Source organism: Peromyscus leucopus, chromosome 8b (genome assembly GCF_004664715.2).
Source record: "Peromyscus leucopus breed LL Stock chromosome 8b, UCI_PerLeu_2.1, whole genome shotgun sequence".
In the NCBI taxonomy this organism is placed as follows: Eukaryota; Metazoa; Chordata; class Mammalia; order Rodentia; family Cricetidae; genus Peromyscus; species Peromyscus leucopus.
Window position 1 is genome coordinate 54,251,237 of NC_051086.1, and position 23,160 is coordinate 54,274,396.

Below are 23,160 nucleotides of genomic sequence, written 5' to 3' on the forward strand. Positions count from 1 at the left end.
GGTTGTAAGCCATCTGATGTGGGTGCTGGGGATGGATCCACATTCTCTACAAGACTAGAAACTGGTCTTAACCATGGAACCACTCCTCCATCCCTAAAAGGCTGTTTTGATGCATGGCTAGTGTTTACACTGACTGAAAATGGAGTTTCAGCATGTACTAATTAAAAAAGTCTGAGGTGCCATTAAGAGTCTCATACATAGAAGCTGCTCACCTTGCTTCCTCTGATACCTTAATTCCCTGGACTGATCCTCTCCATTCCCTTGGCTTTGGCCAGTCTCCACTTCTGAAGTCTTTCCTTTGTGAGCAATGGCCTCCTGCTTGTCTCCCTGCCTTGTCTGGCTGTCTTTTCCTCTCAACTTCACTTTCTCACTAGTGGTTATAGCCTCTCCCTCTCCCATGAGGTTGTCCCAGGCTCCTAAGGCCACTGTCCTTTTCAAGCAGGATGGCATTCTTGGTTTCTCTTGCCTTATCTGACCTGTCTCTGTACCTAGTTAGAATTCTTCTGAAGGTCCACATCAGACTACTTCTACTTGCAATGTCTGCATCAAGGTCCTTCAAGGCTTACTTGTATATAAGCATAGACACTTAGTAACAACCTTAGATGACTAAGAACAAGGAAACAGTCCAGTTGGCCAAGGTATTCTCCCTAGAGAATATCATGTACTCAGAATGGTAACTAGACATTTAGTAACAGGAGACTGTTGTGGATGATTGATTGATAAATAAAACACTGATTGGCCAGTAGCCAGGCAAAAATATAGGTGAAACAAAGAGAGAGAAGTCTGGGAAGCGAAAGGCTGAGGCAGAGAGACGCTGCCAGCCCCTGTGATGAGAAGCAACATGTTAAGATACTGGTAAGCCATGAGCTACGTGGCAACTTATAGATTAATAGAAATGGGTTAATTTAAGATATAAACAGCTAGCAAGAAGTCTGAGCCATTAGGCCATACAGTTTGTAAATAATATAAGTCTCTGTATGTTTGCTTGGGTCTGAGGGCCGCGGGAACTGGACAGGAACAGGATAACTTCAACTACAAATGGTGCCCAACGGAGTTTGGGAGTTTCCACCTAAAACCTAAAAATATTTAATAAACAATTCTAAACACAGCCAAAACCAGGTTTCTGCTTCATGTCTCATACGGGCGGTTAAACACCACAACATTATGGCAGGTTCACAGTGGTGTGTGGGCTTAAATGCAGCATGGCGGATTCCTGCTATGGTACAGAGGCATCTCCAAGCCACACATTATATACTACATGATAGATTTAGCCTTTGCTAATACAGACCAAAAAAAAAAAAAAAAAAAAAAAAAAAAGAGGTTTCTTGACTACACGCTGCTGGATAAAAACATAGACCCACTGCTTCCCAAAATTGGTGGTCACCATGGCTCCTAGCACTGGTGGTAAATTATCTCCACCATGTTAAAAAACTAAATTGGGTAGAGCTAATAGCCAAGACTTCTGCTTCAATACTAGCTAGCTACTGCAGTTGAAAACATTAGGTTCACAATAAGACAGATTCAGATAAAATAGTTTACAATATATGTAAAAATGTACATAAACTTAAAAGAAAAAATATACAGTTATATAAAAAAGATAGTTTTAAAAAATAAAAACTTTAAAGAGACTATAAAGATACTATAAAAAATAAGCCATGTAAAGATAGATATTACACAGAAAATCTGGATTATGTTGTCTTTAAAAATTTTAACTTCAAAAAACATTTGATTATAAAAGCTGCTGAGTTAAACCAATACGTATATTTTAAAGATACCTTAACTTCAAAATTTGGATCTAAAGATATGTTGCTTTAAAAAGGAGGCTCTAGCTAGGCGGTGGTGGCGCACGCCTTTAATCCCAGCACTCGGGAGGCAGAGCCAGGCAGATTTCTGTGAGTTCGAGGCCAGCCTGGGCTACCAAGTTAGTCCCAGGAAAGGCGCAAAGCTACACAGAGAAACCCTGTCTAAAAAAAAAAAAAGGAGGCTCTGCTTCTATTTCCACAAAAAATAGGTTATGGACTTGTTCCAGATTAAGATACATCAGGTTTGACCAGCCAAGACCCCCCTAAAAGTTCTCCGATAACACCATGGCCCAGATGATCCAATATCCAAAATGGTTTCAAGACATCTGACTCAGACAATACAGCCTCACAGACTACCCATAATCCTAAAATTTTCTTTATGTCCCCATAAAAATACAGCGCCCTCACCCAACAAGAAGTAGTATAAAAAAACTACGTACAAATTCCCAAATATATCAAGCTGGCTTTAAAGATAAAATTGGCTCACTCCTTCTCTAAACCCAAACATATTTTCTAAAAAAAAAAAAGGTTGAGAGATTCTTATGTCCCATATCAAAAGAGCCCTTTGGTGTGGGACAGAGAAAAACCAATATTTTTATTAATTCTGTAAGAAAATAAACATGAATATAAGATAACAGACACAGCATATCTCAGTTATATTGTAGAAAAGTATACACACACACACACATACACACACACACACACACACACACACACACACACACACACACACACACAAAGATTAATAGGTATTCCCCAATTCTCTACTTCATGCTGTGTAGAAAATAGGATCTTGGGATTCCTAAATGAAGTATTTTGAATGAGATGTAACCAAGAGTCACAGCATTTGAATGCTTTGTCCTCGATTGGTATTTAAGAGTGCTTGGGAGTGAAAGACCCTAGCCCTTCAGGCTTACACCCCCAAGCCTCAGGAAAGGAGAAACTTCAAGCACCAGGAAACGAGAAACTAAAAATCTAGTTCCAAGGGCAACTTGACTCAGCCACTACTCAATCACCTCTGTAACAATATAACAATGTAAAGAGATTTATATTAAGAGATGTGCTCAACTGTGACTGGGAAAATTGCAAATGTTCCAGGGAGGACCACCGTGACCTGCATGTAAACTCCACTCCCGCCCTGATACCCCCCTTGAGGTTTCAAGAAAAATGTGCACACTGACATAACTGTATCCCCCTCTGTGATCACTCTGTAACCAGACAATGATTTTTATAAAATTAGCTTCTAGACATAAATCAATCTAAATGACATTATATGGAAATTGTAATCTTGTGGGTTTTTCCTTTAAAAGCCCTTATGGGGCTGCAGTAAGATGCGACTCTTGCTCTTGGGAGCAGAGGAGCCCTTCTGTACAGAAGCTTAATAAATCCTCCTGCCATTCCATCAACTGGACTGGAGTCTGGGTTCTTGGGGCACCCACTTGAGACCCTAAACTTTGGGGTACAACAGGGAGGTGTGGCTTTGTGGAAGGAAGTTCTGTTGCAGGGGACAGACTTTAAGACAACAAAGTCTTGAGCCATTCCCAGGACACTCCTTCTGCTTTTTGTTTGTGGTTCAAGAAATGAGCTCTCAGCTGCTGCTCCAGTCACATCCTTTCCCTCTGTCATGATGAACCCTGATCCCTCTGGACCATAAGCCCAAATAAACTCTTCTATAAGTTGTCTTGGCCATGATGTTTTTTTTTTAAGATTTATTTATTTATTATGTATACAGAAGAGGGCACCAGATCTCATTACAGATGGTTGTGAGCCACCATGTGGTTGCTGGGAATTGAACTCAGGACCTCTGGAAGAGCAGTCCATGCTCTTAACCTCTGAGCCATCTCTCCAGCCTGGCCATGATGTTTTTTATCACAGCAACAGAAAATTAACCAACACACTAGGCAATCTCTCTATCAATGAGTTCCATCCTTAGCCATTAATATTTTGAGACAGTGTCACACTATGTAGCCTAGGCTGGACTCGGTCTTCTGACCTTCTTGCCTCAGCCTTCTGAGTTTGGGATGACAGGTGTGCATGAACAAGCTCAGTTAACCCAATTCTTAATGCTGTCCTCTCTGAGAAATGGAATTCTGATTGGTACTAATTTAATTTGTTTTGATAATTGATACATCCTCACTCTTTTACAACAAGTATGTTTAATAATAATAATATAATAATAATAATAAAGTCAGTTTAATTAGGTCATCCCAATCATAGAAAATGAGTCACTGAGACAACTTCCCATATGTGTGTAACACAGTTTGATCATCTTTGTGCTCTCTGACCCATTTTCTCTCCTCTCCTCTTCCTGTTCTCTAACAGTTGCTCCACTATTTTTAAGTCATTTACTTTTCATGTGGGCTTTTACTGAGTTGTTTAGATTGGTGTCAAAGCCAGAACTCTAGAAATCTCCCTGTTTTAGCCTTCTGAATGATGGAATTTCAAACTTAGGCAGTATGTCCAGCTCAGGTTATCCAGAGAAAAGCTTCAACGTGTAAAAACAGAAGACTCAAAGAAAAACATTTGTTCACCTGAGAATCTCTCCCTTTCTGGTCCACTTGAGTGAGCATTCCCTTCCCTAATACCAGGTGTGTGCCTGATCAATGCAAAAGTCACACCCTATGTAACTAGTGCACTTGACTGCCTTAGCTCCAATTCTGAGGCCCCCATAGCAGCAACTGGATTTTTCCTCCTGTCATAAAATGAGTGCTTACTGAATATTGATGGTGTGAGTCATCTAGAGGAGAGAGAGATACACCCTGATACTAAGTCACCAATACAGCACAGTGAAAAGGGACCCTGGAAGGGGAAGTCTTTTCTTGCTGCTGGGATTGGCAGGAAATCTTCCGACTGAGTACCAGGGCCATGCTGCCTTCATTGACACATAAAAGAAAATAATCTGGGCAGAGAAAACAGGGACTCTCACACATGTGCATTCTGAGGTGATGGGTGAAGACCTCATGGCCAAGGTCACAGTCATGGGGGAGGGAGGATGGTGCCTGCAGGAGCTGAACGAGCAGTTTCTCAGAGAGAAAGCATGGTAAGAGAGAATCAGTCATTGTGGGCCATTTTACCTTGTGAAGGGTGAAGAAGATTTGAATCAGAGAAGGTGTGTGGCCCTCACCGAGGCAGAGGGTAAGATAAACGCTCCTTGCCTCATTGCATAGTCAGGCACAAAGTGGCAAATAGAGGAAGGTGGTCAGATTCAGCAGTTAGATGTCATTGGTGACCTGTATCCTGCTGCCCTGGAACCAGCTAAGAGTGCTGCTGGTGCTCAGAACATGTGTGCTCATGGGAGCAGCTGGAGAGAGAGGGCTGTGTCTGGATACTCACAGAACCATCCTGGGGGCTGTCAGGGTTGGTCCCCGATGTCCATCCCAATTCAGCTGAAGCCTCTTCACATGGTGGCAGTACTTAATGCAGAAAGTGACCACCATGAGCTCCACATCTGTCTGGACCACCAGGTGCTTCACATTTGTCTGGAACACTGGGTGTGTCATATCTGTCGGATCACACGCCTTTTTTTCTTGAATATTGTGCATCACCTGTGTCAGGAACTCTTCATTCTGAGTCTCATAAAAACAATGAAACAACCCCAGAGAATAGAGATGTTGGTATTGGGGCAATGCTCTGGCTTTATCCAGCATTTCCCACAAGGTGTACAGAGGCAAACGGGTAGTTAAGATCTTCCCCATTGCATTTACCCCTTGTTCACTTAAAAGGCCAAATAGGAAGTGTATGGTGGGCGCCTCAAACAGGTTTTGTCTTCCATACACTTCTACCAGTGTTTCCACAGTTCTGTAGTTTTCTATATCACCACATTTATTCTCATTATTCCCCAAGATGCAGGACATTGCTGCAAAGAACTCTTGGAGACACAAGTGGGCAAAGCTATATCTCAGAGAGCTGGGCTGCCTTTGAAGGACACCAATCTCCAGGAAAGTGTCAATGACATCCTCAGATAACCCTTGCTCCTGGAGATCTATCTCACGGAACAGAGTCCTTCTTTTGCAGATGCCCTCAGCAGCCAGTGATCAGAGTCTTCTGAGTTGGGTTCCCAGGGCACTGTCTGGGAGAGTCTGGAAAAGGTATTTCAGGCAGAGAGCTGTGGTTGTCTGTGAGGTCAGTGAGAGGTCTCTCCCCTGCTCCATCTGCTGCTTCAGGCAAGTGCAGACCAGCCAGGACACCCAGGGCACCAGACACAGTGTTGAGAGCACTGGGTTTGATTCAACCAAGCTATAAGCTGTAATTGCTTCTCTTTGCTTTGTGAAATATTTGTAGATATATTCCTTCCGTCCAGACTCAGAGAAGCCCAGGACTTCCACCCAATGTGGCTGCCCCAAGGAAGGAATGAACTTCTGTAGATCTGTGGTCCGAGCTGTGAGCAGCAAGGAAGCCCCAGGAAGTAAGGATTTCCCGATCAAACTGCCCAGCAGTGTGTGCACATGCTGTGGCTGTCTCCAGTGTAGACAGAGCTCAGGATTCTGCTCCTTCAAGACCCATGCTGGCTCATCTATGCCATCCAGGATGAAGAGCAGCTTCTCGGGCTGAGACAGGATCTTCTTGATGGGAGCTGCAGGCACAGTCTGGTCTTTTGCTATGAGCTCAGTCAGACTCAGCTTCTCGCACTGGGCCAGCTCTCTGCAGCTGAAGTAGAAGACATGCTGGAAGCGATCTCTGTAGAGCTGGCCTTCCCCCCATGCTCTCCTCACCTGCCTGGCCAGCGTTGACTTCCCAATCCCAGCAGCCCCCTCTAATACGACTAATTTAGGCCTCTTCTGGGTATCTGGGCTTGAGCGAAATAAGTCTTGGATCTCAATCAGATGTCCTCTCTCCTCTGCTACACATTCATGCCAGCTTTTTCTGTCCAAAGTCTCCCAGCCTCTTGGGCAAGATTTTTGTAGAAGTAGTAGATGTGTGAAATTTTGGAGCAAATCCTCTGTTTCCAAGGATTCGGTTTGGTCAAGATTCTCTCTTCTTTCATTTTGATGTTCTTCTGAAATGATTCCTAAATAAGGGAGAGAAAGATGGAGCATAGGTGCATACAGTAGTTTATCCTTTCATTCCTTTCTTCCTTCTTTTCATTCTTCAACAACTGGACATGCTTAGGCATCTGTCTAAGCTGTACAACAGATTTTCTGTGGGCAGTGGGATATTCTGAACAATGCAGTGCAAAGAATGGGAGCTTTAGAGTAGAAGGTTCTACTTAAAGTCTCCACTTGACCTATAATATGCTGCAAGACCTTCATCCACACACCAGATATTTATAAATGTCTTACTCTGTGCCTGATTTGCTCCTAGGGCTGAGAATAAAGGGTGAATTCACACACACACAACTTTGTCTTCATTCAATCTATGGTATGATCTAGTAGCTCCACTGAGCTCAGTCTTCCCATCTGTAATTTGGGGGCTGTGGTCTCTACTGTAGGAAGTCATGGACTATTGGGGGAGATTACAGACAGTGGAGTCAATGTCTGCTCCTGACAGATCTCATTGGCCTCCACCATTGCAGTGCTGACAACATTATTCTGTAAGTTCTGAGATTCTTGGTCTGTTAGGATGGTCTTAGGATGCCTTAGAGTTTATATTCAGGACATGGACTTGTCCTTGTCCCCAAAACTGACAGTCCCCGGCTTATTTTGTACTGCCTTCCAGAGATAATTGGTAACAAGAAACCTTGTTTGTGGCTACTGTTTGGATGTTTTTTGTCCCCACTGAAACTCATGTAGAAATTCAGTTGCCAGTGTAGCAGTACGGGGAAAAGGATCTAGTGTGAATGTTTGGAGACATGGGGGCAGGTCCCGTATTAATTGATCAATACTTTCTTTTTTTAGGAAAGGGCAAGCTTTTGAGGGAAGCGGTTCCCTTTCTCTCTTGAAGGTACTGACTTGCCTATATAATGTTTTTTCTTAAGCTGAGCAGTCATAGTCTCTACTAGGACTTCCCATCTCCAGAACTACACTTTAATATACATGTTCTAAACAAACATAGAACAAAAACCCAAACACCACTGAGCATGGTGGTGTAGTCCTGTAATTCATCACTCAGAAGATAGAGGCAGGAGAATCAGGAGATCAGGGCTAGCTTTTTCATATGGTGAGTTTGGAAACTTCCTAACTTACAATCATCAATCTGTCAACCAATCAACCAACCAACCAACCAACCAATCAATTAATCAGTCAGTCAGTCAACCTTTCAATCAATCAAACAAACAACAATAACAACAATAACAAATGTTACCCAGTCTCTGTTTCCTGTCCTGGCAATTGACAACAACTAACATACTTGCTCTTGATGTCACCTGCCCCACCATTCACCACGAACACTTTGCTGGCTTCCTCCCTCCTTCCCTACTCTCCCTTCCTCCAACCAGTGTACCTGAGGAGTCCTCTCTTCACTTCTGGACCTGACCACAAATCCCATCTTAGCATCTTTGGAAGGGACTCAATATAAGGCAGATAGGAGGATGCTCCATGGACCAGAACCCAAGTTCATACCTTAGTACCTTCTGGTTGCCCAAAATACAAGGCAGCTGCCTGTCATGCCTTGGCCAAGGTGCTGAAGAAAATTTGGTTAGGGTACAGAGTGTAGCATCAGTTCATACAATTAGCCCTTGAGAGACTAGCTTCAGGGGCCAACTTGCCTCTGAGATCAGAATATACAGATCTGCTTTCATTGTCTTCTGTAGGACGACATCTAACATCTGAGTGCACCAGGTTGGCCACTCATGTCTGTGGCCAAGGTCTGCCTGGCTCAGGCCATGTCTGCCCCAGGTGTAAAGGGATGGCTCAGTTCTTCCTAGGCGATGCTCTCTAAAATCTTCCAGCTGGAATGTATCTGTTACCAGGTACACATATAAATCCTCTTCAGTTCTGTCACACTTCAAAAGCAACTGGGCAGCAAGATGGTTCAGAAGTTAAAGAGCTATCAGCAGAAGCATGTGGACTAGAATTTTGGATCCCAGGACACCATGCACATGCTGTGTTTACACTGTGGTACTCCATCACAGTCCAATTAAAAAATGGGCTAAAGAGCTAAACAGAGAATTCACAAAACAAGAATCACAAATGGCGGAAAGACATTTAAAGAAATGCTCAACATCCTTAATCATCAGAGAAATGCAAATCAAAACGACTCTGAGATACCACCTTACACCTGTCAGAATGGCTACGATCAAAAACACCAATGATAGTCAATGTTGGAGAGGATGTGGAGCAAAGGGAACACTCCTCCACTGTTGGTGGGAATGTAAACTTGTACAACCACTGTGGAAATCAGTATGGTGGTTTCTCAGAAAATTAGGAATCGAACTTCCTCAAGACCCAGCCATCCCACTCTTGGGCATATACCCAAGGAATGCTGATTCATACCATAAAGATACATGCTCAGCTATGTTCATAGCAGCACTATTTGTAATAGCCAGAACCTGGAAACAACCTAGATGCCCGTCAATGGAAGAATGGATGAAAAAAATGTGGTACATATACACAATGGAGTACTACTCAGCAGAGAAAAACAATGAAAGCATGAAATTTGCAGGCAAATGGATGGAACTAGAAAAAATCATCCTGAGTGAGGTAACCCAAACCCAGAAAGACAGTCATGGTATGTACTCACTCATAAGTGGATTCTAGATATAAAATAAAGAACAATCAGACCACAACCCATAGAACCATGGAGGCTATATATATAGTATGGAGGTCCCTAAGACGACTGTGGCTTATAATAAATTTCGGTTTTACTCAATTATTGAAAAAAAAATAGCCAAATGAATGGAAACACATGAACTGTGAACCAAAGGCTGAGGGGCCCCCAGCTTGATCAGGCCCTCTGAATAGGTGAGACAGTTGATTGGCTTGATCAGTTTGGGAGGCAACTAGGCAGTAGGACCATGTCCTGTGCTCATTGTATGAGTAGGCTGTTTGAAACCTGGAGCTTATGAAGGGACACTTGGCTCAGTCTGGGAGGAAGGGACTGGACCTGCCTGGATTGAGTCTACCAGGTTGATCGCAGTCCTCAGGGGAGGATTTGCCCTGGAGGAGGTGGGAATGGGGGGTGGGCTGGGGATAAGGGGAGGGAGTGGGAGGGGGGAGAATAGGGGAACCCGTGGCTGATATGTAGAACTGAATGGTATTGTAAAATAAAATAAAATAAATTTAAAAAAAAGAAAATGGGTTTTATGTGTACATTGGAAGAAAATTGGGTTTTGTTTGAAATTTTAGGCAGTCTGACAATGGAACAACTATATGAGAAGATTAGTATTGTTGGAATTATGCAGTTTATCACTATGCTTATCCTCATTTTACAATTTAAAAACATAGTCAATTTAAATGCCAGGATGACAGCTTTAGAAAAACTTGTTAAACCTGTAAAAATTCAGACAGAAGAAATTAACAGTGAAGTTGTTTCAAGTTTGGATCATAAGGTTACAGAAAGAAAGCCTGTTTTTACACAGTCACCCTTAATTTATCCTGTAACCATACAGCAGATGCCTGATCAAATGACTACCCAAAATATTTGGGCTCCAATTGAAATGTTGGATTTAAAAAGGTTTAAGGAGGCAATAGTATCTTATGGCATGCATTACCCATATGTAAAGCAAATGTTAAACTCTTGGTCAACATATAATAGGATTGTACCACAGGACTGGCTGGACCTTGTACAAGCTGTTCTGGAACCCAGCCAGAGGCTTCAATTTCTAACTTGGTTCAAGGATGAAGCTAAAAACATAGAAAAACAATGGAGGGATAAAGGAATACAAGTTTGCCAGGATCAGCTTATTGGAGAAGGCCAATATGTTTTAGTACAAACACAATGTTTATATGATGTCCAAACCCTAATTTTATGTCGAATGGCAGCCTTGAATGCATGGGACAGAGTTGAGGAACCAGGAAAAAAAACTGAGTCATTTACAAAGGTTATGCAAGGCCCAAAAGAATCTTTCACAGATTTTTTTTTTTTTTTTTTTTTTTTTTTTTTTTTTTTTACAAAGACTGGCTTCAGCAGTAAAGAGAATGGTGGTCTCGGATTCAGAAGCTAGTAAGGTAATACTTGGATCTTTGGCCTTCGAGAATGCGAATGCAGCATGCAAAAGAATAATCAGGCCATTAAAGGCAAGATCTGCACCTTTGGAAGATTGGATTAGAGACACGGTTAATGTTGAGGTTCATGAGCATGATGATATGTGGGTAGGAGAAGAAATTTCAAAAGGTTTGAGGAATGTTAGATGTTTTGGATGTGGAAAGCAAGGACATTTGAAAAGGGACTGTAAACAGGTCATTCCTAGAAACAATGTTTCTTCAAGGAACAATGGCAAGAGAATGCCCCTTCCTTCTGGAGTATGCAGAAGGTGTGGTAAGGGAAAACACTGGACCAACGAATGAGATCAACAAAGGACAGACAGGGTAATTCTTTGCCTCTGTCTTCGGGAAACTCCCAGAGGGGCCTCATACAGACCCCCATAGCAAATCCAGTTCAAACCTTTCCTGCAGCCATAGAGGAAACCCCTGCTCAGAGCGATTAAATAACCAAATGCCTATTGGAATAAATCATGCTGGTCAGGATGATGAAACAGAGAGAATAGAAAATTCAGGAGAAAACATAAAGAAAATTTTTTGGCAAACTTCTATTAATGAACAAAGACAAAAATTAACAATAAAAATAAATGGTGTTTTGTTGTCTGGTCTGGTAGACACAGGTGTGGACGTTACCATAATTACACCAGAATTTTGGCATCCAACTTGGCCTCTTCAGGAGGTAAACGTTCAACTGTTAGGAATTGGGACATTATCTCAAATGAAACAGAGTGCAAGATGGCTCGAATGTATAGGTCCAGAAGGACAGAGAGGAAAATTAAAACCATATGTGGCTAACATAGCTATGAACCTGTGGGGTCGAGACTTGTTGCAACAATGGAATACTCAGATTAACATCCCTCCAATCTCAGAAACAAATCCTAAACTAGCACATGTTTCTGGGAGAAATATTAGAAGATATTGTTCTAATGAGTGGTCACCAACCATCCATATTATACAAGAACAGGGCACAATAACTGATGATCTTCCAAAGACACCAACAGCTCTACCTTTAAAATGGTTAAAAGACAAGCCTGTATGGGTTCAGCAATGGCCTTTAACAACAGAGAAACTCCAGGCTTTAGAAGAGCTGGTAGAAGAACAGTTAAATGCTCAGCATATTGAAGAATCAATAAGCCCTTGGAATTCTCCTGTATTTGTTATTAAAAAGAAATCTGGTAAATGGAGAATGGTAACAGACCTTAGAGCAATCAACAAAGTAATTCAGCCAATGGGCTCTCTACAATCTGGGATGCCTTTGCCTACTCTGTTACCAAAAGGATGGTCTCTCATAGTTATTGATTTAAAAGACTGTTTCTTTTCAATACCCTTACAAGAAAAAGACAGAGAAAGATTTGCTTTTACAGTGCCTACTTATAATAATTCTCAACCGGTTAAAAGATTTCAATGGAGGGTCCTCCCACAGGGAATGTTGAATAGCCCAACTCTGTGCCAATATTTTGTACAACAGCCATTGGAAGTGATACGTAAAAAATTTCATAAATCTATAATTTATCATTATATGGATGATATTTTACTAGCTGACTCAAATGCAGATACTTTAGAAAGAATGTTTGAAGAAGTAAAGAAAATTTTGCCTTGCTGGGGATTACAAATTGCTCCAGAAAAGATACAAAGAGGAGATTCTATTAATTATTTAGGATATAAAATAGAGCTACAAAAAATTAGACCCCAAAAGGTACAAATTAGGAGAGATAGACTACAGACTCTTAATGACTTTCAAAGACTATTTGGAGATATTTCTCATCTATGAACTATTGTTGGGGTAAAAAATGATGAACTGAATAATTTGTTCAAAACCTTAGAAGGTGACAAGAACTTAAATAGTCCAAGAGAATTATCACCTGAAGCTGAGAAAGAATTGGCCTTGGTAGAAAAGAAAGTACATGAAGGGCACGTGGATCGTATTGATCCAAAGCTGAATTGCATTTTGGTTATTTTACCTTCTAGGTGTTCTCCTACTGGAATATTAATGCAGAGGGAAGATATTATATTGGAATGGATATTTTTACCAAATAAACCAAATAAAAAATTAAAAACTTATGTGGAAAAAATCTCTGACTTGATTTGGAAAGGAAAGTTGAGACTTCGTCAATTAGCAGGCATAGACCCAGCAGAAATAGTCGTACCTTTAACTAAGGAGGACATTGAAAAATTATGGACAGAAAGTCAACCTTGGCAAAGAGCTTGCAGTAATTTTTTGGGAGAAATTAACAACAAATATCCCAAAAGCGATAGAATTGATCTTATAAAGAGAGCTGATTGGATCTTGCCTCGAATTGTACGCCAAAAACCTATGTATGGAGTTCGTACATTTTATACAGATGCCAATAAACAAGGAAAGGCAGGTTACAAATCAGAAAATTTAAGTAAAGTGGTTCAAAGTCTGTATAATTCAGTTCAAAAACCAGAATTGTATGCTATTCTGTTGGTATTAATGGATTTTTCAGAACCTCTCAACATAGTAACTGACTCTCAGTATGCTGAAAGAGTGGTATTACATATTGAGACTGCAGAATTTATCCCTGATGCTTCAGAATTAACTTCACTATTTATTCAATTACAAGATACAATCAGGAAAAGGAGTCACCCTTTATATATAACTCACATTCGATCCCATACTGGTCTGCCAGGCCCTCTAGCATAAGGCAATGATGAGATTGATAAATTATTGATAGGAAATGTGCTGGAGGCCTCAGAATTTCATAAAAAACATCATGTCAATAGTAAAGGTTTAAAAAAGGATTTTTCCATAACCTGGCAACAAGCCAAAGAAATAGTAAAGAAATGTCCTACTTGTTCCTTCTACAATGAAACTCCATTACCAGCAGGATGTAACCCAAAGGGTACTCAGAGAAATGAAATCTGGCAGATGGACATGTTTCACTTTGCAGAATTTGGAAAATTGAAATATGTACACCACAGCATTGATGCTTATTCAGGATTTCAATGGGCAACTGCTTTGGGTTCTGAAAAAGCTGATTCTGTAATTACTCATTTGCTAGAAGTTATGGCAATCATGGGTATACCTGCACAAATCAAAACTGACAATGCTCCATCATATGTCTCTGTTAAAATGAAACAGTTTTTTGCTTATTATAACATAAAGCATATTACAGGTATACAACATAATCCTATAGGTCAAGCAGTTATAGAAAGATCAAACAGAACTCTAAAGGATATGCTAAATAAACAGAAAGGGGTAACAAAAACCCCCAGAAATAGACTGCATAATGCTCTATTAACTTTGAATTTTCTCAATGCCAATGAGAAAGGAACAACAGCTGCAGAGAGACACTGGATAATAGAAAAAACTACAGAATTAAATCATCCTATATACTTTAAGGATGTGCTGACCTCAGAATGGAAACCAGGGTATGTATTACATTGGGGATGAGATTTTGCTTTTGTTTCTACAGGAAAAGATAAGCTGTGGGTACCATCAAAATTGATAAAGGCTCAATTTGAACAAGAGAAACCTCTTATTTAGAGGAGGTGATAGTTCATCAACCAGCATGAGCATCCAATTTAAACTAACTTGTACCAGTAACACATGCCTTTTCCATTTAATCAGATAATAACTTGCCAAAAAGGAACATCCCCAAAATTAGTCTTGGGGAAAGGTTTTTGTTTTTTGTCTTTTAGGAGAATGAAGGTTAAGAAATCTGAAGAACACTGGACAAATGAGACAACTGAAAAAAGGGACAAATCATCTATCCCAGGAAACAGAGTGAAATGCTGTATGGGTATATATTATCTAAAAAATTTTATGTCTTCCTAAATGTTTGTTTCTGCTTTTCTCTAAAGATTTAACACTATTGGTCTTCTAATAGTCCCAGTTCAATTAAAATTTAAAGCTGACTTTGGAGTTGGAGAATGGCTCTCTCCTTTAAACTCAAGCATGTTGTTAAAAAGAAAATGCAAACTCCCTGTATCATGCCAGAATAAAAGAGCCATCTTCTGCTATGGGACAGGACAAAAGCCAAATTAATTAAGGGACTATTCTATTACTAATCTCAACTCTTTGATTCTATTCTGATTCTTTAAACTTTTCTTAAAGTATGAATTTTATATCAAAATTTATAAGATTAACATATATATATATACATTTTAAACTTTGTTAAGATATGAATGGTCATATAGAGTACTAACTAATTCTAGAAAAAAAGGCTTCAATTAGCTGCATATATATGTCTTTGTGTTCGAATCTCTTAACAGTTTTCTACAGGAAATCACGGCCAGGCTTAACATCAACTGAAGTCTCCAGAAAGAAGATGGGGCCCCACAACAACAACAATTCCACGTGGACAATAATAATATCACTAAGCTGACAAATATTACCTACAGATCAACTTTGAACTACAAGGTGCTCAGAGCAATTTTGAGATGACTAGCTGAGATGATCCAGTCTCAAAGACTACTTGAATAAGGACTTGAGATAAACCCTGAACTTTGGCATTATACACAGACTGGATAATGAAGGATATAGTTACCTTTCCTAGAATTTGACAATTAACCTAAAATTTTCTTTCAGGATAAAGAAAACTTCGCCCATACCCAGAAGGAAGCAATTTTAAGAATATGACGCCCACATTCCCAAAGAGGTGGTGTGGGGCAGGTGGATTTTTGGTCCTTTTAATGCGTTTTGAGTCTGGGATAATTTTCATTGTTTAGGGGGGTTGGTTACAAGTTGTTGTCAAGGGTTAGGAAAAAGGCTAAGCAAAGGAGATTAGATTTAAGGTTCTTGTTTAAAAAAAAAGAAAGGAAGAAAGAAAGAAAAGAAAAAGACAATCACTAGTTTTAAATACTTTACATTGGATTGGATTGTTTTATATTGTATACAAATTTGAAATTGATATTGCTAGAAAATGCTATATTTATATTTCTAATTGTATTTATACCATTCATTTTATAATGTAATGCAATTTTCTGATCCTTGAATGTTATTAGTACCAACTATTAGGATATAGAGAAATGAAAGTTAGTAGTTAGGCATTACAATAGAACTTGTAGTCATATTAGATATGTTTTAAAAATTGAGCAGATATATTTTAGACAGGTCATCTTCAAACCCTTCAGAGATCTACAGAATATGGCATTTAAAATGTTTTAATAACTTAGAAAATTTTCTTTTTTGAGACATGTCTGCTCCTGGCAGTACCAATCTACTTCAGAGAAAATATGGGCATTGAAGAAACTGCATATGGAGTTAACTTTCATTGTGGCAAAAGTTAGCCACTGGACAACAAAGTATCCTCGAATCAACAGGACAAAATGGACAGACAGAACATGAAACAAAGGACTACTGATTCTTGCCAAAACAAGTGTGGTTATGGCTTTATCAAAAGACATCATCTGAGGCCAGGACAATATGGCACCATCCCTGAAGTGGCCTTCGCAATCCAGAAAAGGTACAGTGCCCTTTTCTTTGAAGGCACCTGAACAGGCAGTGGGTTGATGGCTTCTGTTGTGCAATGGAAGGAACATCAGCTGAAAGTTCATGCCTCTCAATAGTAGACTGGCATTTAATAGAGGGATGTGGAGAAGAAGGGGATGCTGAGATGAAGCCATATATACACAGCCAAGAAGAATGGACAGCTGAATTAAAAAACCGTCAACAATTTCCAGAATTTAAAATCCTGAATCATGACAGGACACTAGTGGAATTCAGGTGTTTCTGGTACATGGACTGCTCTCACCCAATGTGAGGTTGAACTGTTGACCTTGTGTACATCCTACTTCACAAATGAGTCTGTCAGATATGCTAAGCCTATAGGCTGAAGATGATGCCCCAACATGGTGAAGAAACCACAGGTGACTGTCCAGACAGCTGGCTGTTTCTGTCAACTCACAAATTTTTTGGAAGTTGCTTGCATGCACTTCCTGTTTTTATTTTTGTTAGCTAATATTATTTCTTTCTTGGACCTCTGAGGGAGTTGAAGATTAGTTAGTTATAGTTGAAGATTAGTTAGTTATAGTTGAAGATTAATTAGGATAGAAAGTGAATTAGATACATCTTGGATTTACCAAAATAGGATAGATAATGGAATTTTTTTCTCTGATTTGTCAAATACAAATGGACTAGACATTGTTTAGGTATTTATTACTTGTATATATTGTATATAGTTATTGTACTTTTGTATATAGTTTTTCTTATGTTAGTTATAACCTTTTGCTTTTTTCTTTTTATTAAAATAGAAAAGGGGAAATGTGGTATTTTAATTGTACTGAAATGTGATTTTGATTGTATGTTAATAAATAAAGTTGCCCGGAGGTCAGAGCTATTAGAGCCATAGCAAGAGTGTGGCGGTGGTGGCACACGCCTTTAATCCCAGCACTTGGTAGAAGAGCTAGGTAGATCTTTGTGTGTTCAGGGATACAGCCAGCATTGGAGACATATGCCTTTAAGACTTGGGGGACTGTACATACAGACAGTGATGAGGCAGTCACGTGTTTGGGTTTACAACCAATGAGAAGGCAGAACAAAAAGACTATGAAAAGATATACATACAGGAAGTAGGTCTTTTTCAGAGAGGTAGGAGCACCACAGGAGGAAGGGTAAGATTTTAGCTCTGAGCTCTGACCTCTTGGCTTTCTCTTTTACATTGGTTCTGTGTTTCTTATTTAATAAGATGGTTGGTTACATCTACAGCCTGATATTGTAAATGTGGTCTAAAGTCCCTGACTCAAGAGGGTCTAGGTCCTAGGGCAGGGCATATTGCTGTTGTTTTGCTAAATGAACATATTGTTAAACTGCCTTCTGAATGTTTGTGCTTATTCCCATGGATTAATGTTCCCCTCAACCTTGTCCAGAGAAGCTTCTATCTGCAGTGGGCAGCAACTAATGTAGAGACTCATATTAAAAATGCTATTTAAGTGTCTGTTGTGTGCTTGGCTCTAAGTGGGATATCTGAGTGGGGTCACCAAGGCTCTGAGAACACTATAAAAGAGGTGGCAGAAAGAATGAAAGATCTGGAGAACAGGAAGGAGTATTTCCTTTGAGATGTATTTTTCTGGATGGTTACATGGCTGTTGTGCTTATGAATTCACTACAGTTATAGTTGCTCGTATGACTTACACAAGACCAACCCAACAAGGTCAGTCATTATTCTATCAGGTAGCACTAATTAGATTGAGAGGTTTAAAAACAACAACAATAAAAAACAAGCAAATCAACAATGACAGTAACAAAAACTATACAATGCAAAACAAAAGAAAACAAAATAAAGGGAGAGGACTTGAAATGGGAGCAGATGTTTTGGGAGGGTGTCCTGGCAGAGTGAGAAGAGAGGAGTTGGGAATGGTTACTATAAAGCTACAGTATATTGATATATAAACTTTTTAAACAAATAAATAAAACTTATGCTAGACCTGCACTCCCAGACACAGCACCCCACCATTCTGCTCACTCCACAGCTGCTTCCTAGGGATATTGATCTTCTTCTAGACCCTCTGCCTCCCCATGGGACCCACTTGATCACCAAGAACATCTTTACTTACACTGGTGATGTGGAGACATAGATATTCTACCTGTATTCTCTGGAGCATCTCCTCCCAATTTCTAATAGGCCTGCAGTTGCTTCCCATGGACCATGACCTCCTCTTAGTACCTCTCTCTTCCTTTGGGACTCACTAGACCACAGACCCTTCTCCATCAAGAATCCTCTATCCCAGCCATGTGGTACAGAGACATTGGCAAGCTACATATATTTGTGTGTTCCTGGCACAGCCACCCCAGCAACTCCCATCAATCCATGTCTGCTTACACCACATCCATCCTTCATGTTCATCTTGGCCCACATATTCTGTGCTTATGTCTAGTCTAGTGAGTCCTCCTGACCCTTCCCTGACTCTACCTTTCCAAATCTCTAGACTTGGCCCCAGCCCAGGCTGATGAGGTCCTCCTGCATTCTTCCTAAACCAAGGTTGAGGCATGGTGGCACATCCTGTGTGTAAGCCCAGTATGCTGTTCTCATATCAGAAACAGAAGCAACAAAAGAAGCCAGTATACCCAAGGTTCATTGCAAAAACAAGATGAATGGTCAAGAAAATATTTCCCTTTCCCAATTCAACAGTCCCGTAGAAATATTGTCCAGTGAGAATTACTTCAATGAACCCTAGGTCCAATAATTTAGTTGAATAATTATAAACCTCAAAGAATTAAGGAGCTTAAAGAAGTCAGAAACAACTATCTCAATAAACTTAAAGAGAATAAACTCAAAGAGTTTACTTGCCTGAGTCTTGTGCAAGAAAACCCAAACACAAGCCTGAGTGAAACACAAAGATAATCCATCCAGAGTTGAAAAACTGAATTCAATAAAGATCTAGAAATAGTGAAGAGAACTCAAGCTGATATGAAGATGAAATTGAAAAACTCAAAAACCCTTTTTGGAATCTCAAAGGAAAGCTTTAGACATAGAATGGATCAAGCAGAAGATAGAATACTAAGACTCAAAGATAAAGTAGAAGAATTAGATCATGTAAGTAAGTATTCCAAAAATTAAAAAAAGGATGAACATGCAGGAACTATTGGAGATCATGAAAAGACCAAATCTTTTATTTATTTTAGGCACAGATGAAGGTCAATAAACACTCCAGATCTTCAACAAGATTATTGAAGAAAACTTCCCCAATTTCAGGAAAGATAAACACATGCAAATATAAGAAGCATACACAATATCAAATAGGAAGGACCAGAAAAGAAACTTCTGATGACATATTATAGTTAGAGCATTAAATATACAGAATGAAGATAAGGTAGCAAAAGCTAGAGGAGAAAAACTAAGACAAAAGCCAACACAAGTCACATATAAAGACAAACACATCAGAACAACAGCTGATTGTTTCCTGGAATTTGAAAGCCAGAGGTCCTGGAGCAATGTCTTCATGTTTAAGAGACCATGGATGACAACCTTGACTCCCTGATATAGTCGAAGTAGAAAGAAAAATTTCCATGATACAAACAGGCTAATAGAATTCATGTCTACCAAGCCAGTTCTGCAGTGAATATTGGAATGAATTCTTCTAATGAAGAGAGGAACAAGCACAGCTAAGAGATGGTAGAAGGAAAACAAATCATCACTGAAACACAAATGTGATTAAGAGCACAAAGGACAAACAAACAACAATAACAAAATTACTACAATCAACACACACTTTTCAACAGTAACTTTAAATATTAATGACATATATTCTCTAATAAAAGGCTGGCTAAAAAGGATTAAGAAATGAAATCTGGATTATAGAAGCCTGAGGGTCAGGTTGAAGACACCACAAGAACATGGCCCACAGAATCAACTAATCAGGTCTTATAAGGGGCTCAAAGAGACTGAAGTGACAATCAAGGTCCCTGAATGGTCTGAGCCAGGTGCTCTGCATATACATTATGCTTCTGTATCTTGGTGGTCTTCTGGGACTCCTAACAGTGTCATTGGGGGCTTCTTTGACTCTTTTGCCTGCTCTTGGGACCCTGTTCCTCCTACTGGGTTGCCACACTCAGCTGTGACACAAGTGTTTGTGCCTAGTCTTACTGTAACTTGTTTTGCCATGTTCAGTTGATAACCCTGGGAGGCCTGCTCTTTTCTGAAGGGAAACAGAGGAGGAGTCAGTCTGAGGGAGAGAGGGGCAAGGGACTGGGAGGAACAGAGGGAGGGAAAACTGCTGTTGGGATTTGTAGTAAATAGACGAATTCATAGAAATGAAGCTATTCATTACTGAATAATGAATAAGTCAAATATGAAATCAAGAAAGAAATAAGAAAAACTCTGTAACTAAATGAAAATGAAACAAATGAACAAAACAAAACAACAAAAACAACAACAAAAACAACGGAACAAAACCTCTAGGATGAGTTAAAAGCAGTTTTATATGGGAAATTTATAGGTCCAAGTACCTACATTAAATATCAGAAAGAGCACAGATAAATGACTTAATGAAGAGACTCAAGAGTTTGAAAAACAAGAACAAACCAACCAGAAATCCAGTAGGTGGCAAAAAATAATTTTAAAAAATGCAGGCAAAAGTTAATGAAATAGAAACAGGGAAAACAACACAAAGAACCAACGAATCTAAGAGTCATTTCTTTGAGAAGATAAAGAAGATTGACAGAACTTTGGCTCAACTAACCAAGAGGGGAAAAAAAGAGAGGACCTAATTGAACAGAACCAGAAATTAAAAGGGAAACATTACAACAGGCACCAAGGAAATTCAGAATGGTACCAGGAAATACTATAAAAACCTGTACTCTTCTGAGCTGGAAAATCTAAAAGAAATGGACAAAATTCGGGATTCATGCAAGCCTGAAAGCTAAACCAAGAAGAGATCAACAATCTAAACAGGCAAATAACAAACAAGGAGATTGAGACAGTAATAAAAGGCCTTCTGACCAAAATCAGCCAGGCATAGATGGATTTACAGCAAAATTCTACCAGAAATCTCAAACAAGATGTCCAACAGTCCTTCTAAAGTTACTCAAAACAAACAAAAAACCATCCTTACAGAAACAGGAGCACTTCCAAACTCCTTCAACGATGCCAGTTTAACTCTAATACCAAAAGCTTTTAACATTCCAATTTACCTGACAAAGATGCAAAGATCCCTAATATACTTGTAAACCTAGTACAATCATATATAAGAAGATCATTCATCATGATCAAGTTGGTTTTAAACTGAGATGCAGGAATGACTCAACAAACATATATAAACTAATTAAGATAAGAAAAACAAATGTGCTCAAAGAAAAAATTACATGATTATCTCAGTAGATACCAAAAAAATCCTTTGACAAAACCAAAATTCTTTCATGAGGAAAGTTGTAGAGAGAATAGGATCAGAGGACCCATACCTCAACATAGTGAATGCTTTATAGCTAACACACAGCTAACTTTTTCCTAAATGGAGAAACACATCAAAGTAATCCCATTAAATTCATGGATGAGACAGGACTGTCCACTATTCCCACTCCTTTTCTTTCTTTAAAATTTTTTTTCACTTTATTTTTTTTTGTTCTCTGTGGAAAGGTGTTTTGCCAGTATGTATGGCTGTACAACACATGTGTGCAGTGCCCTCAAAGTTCAGAAGAGGATGTCAGATCTGCTGGAACTGGACTTAATCAAAGTTGTGAGCTGCCATGTGGGTGCTGAGAATTGAACCCAGGTCTTCTAGAAGAACATTCCTTGCTCTCAAATGCTGAGCCACCTCTTCATCACCCTCCCCCACTCCTTTTCATATAGTGCTCAAAGCAGTAGCTGGAGCAATAAGACAAGAGAAGGAAACAAGTTGGAAAAGAAGTCAGATTATCTCTATTTACACACGATATGACATTATATATATCAGAAGACTTCCTTAAATGATCACCAATTGTACCAAAGTGGCAGGATAAAAAAAATTAACTTAAAACTTACGAGCCTTCGAGCCACTGTCAACAAATACACTAAGAAAGAGATCATGAATACTTTTGCATTTAAAACAAGCCTCAAAGAAAATAAAATATTTAGGAATAAGCCTAACTAAGAGGTGAAAGAATTTTACAATGGAAATTTCAAATCTCTGAAGAAACAGATTGAGGAACACACTAGAAAATGGTAAGAATTCCCATACTTGTAGATTGGCAGAATAATGTGACAAATGACCATTTTACCAAGAGCGATTTACAGATTCAATGCAATCCCAATCAAAATGCCCACAATAGCTGTTAAAAATTTTAAAACAATTTTTCCTATTTAAGAAAGATTATTTTATTTCATGTATATAAGTATTTTGCCTGCCTGCATGTATGTGTACCACATATGTGTGCCTGGTTCCCCATGGGGGTCAAAAGAAGACATTTGACTTAGTAGTGGAGTTTCAGATGGTTGTGAGCCATTGTGTGGGTGCTGGGAACTAAACCTAGGTCCTCTGCAAATGCAGTAAGTGCTCTTAACCACAGAGCAATTTCTCCAGCCTCTGCACCTACCACAAAATTCTCTTTTTTTTTTTTTTCAGATAGAGTCTCTTTATATAGCTCTGGCTATTCAAAAACTCACTATGCAGACCAAGCTGGACTTGAACTCTCAGAGATCTGCCTTCCTCTGCCTCCTGATATGGGGTTACATCATCATCATCATCATCATCATCATCATCATCATCATTGTTACCACATTATTCACAGAAATATAAAAAAAATTCTAAAATTCATATGGAGCCACTAAATACCCCAGATATCCAAAGCAATCCTGACCTAAACAATGCTGGAGGGATTACCATTCTCGAGTTCAAGATTTATT

At 39.4% G+C, this 23,160-nt stretch overlaps 1 pseudogene; it reads right to left on the reverse strand.

Annotated features, from left to right (window-relative positions):
• The window catches only part of LOC114688011, an 89,703-nt pseudogene that overhangs the window by 38,673 nt on the left and 27,870 nt on the right, over positions 1-23,160 (reverse strand).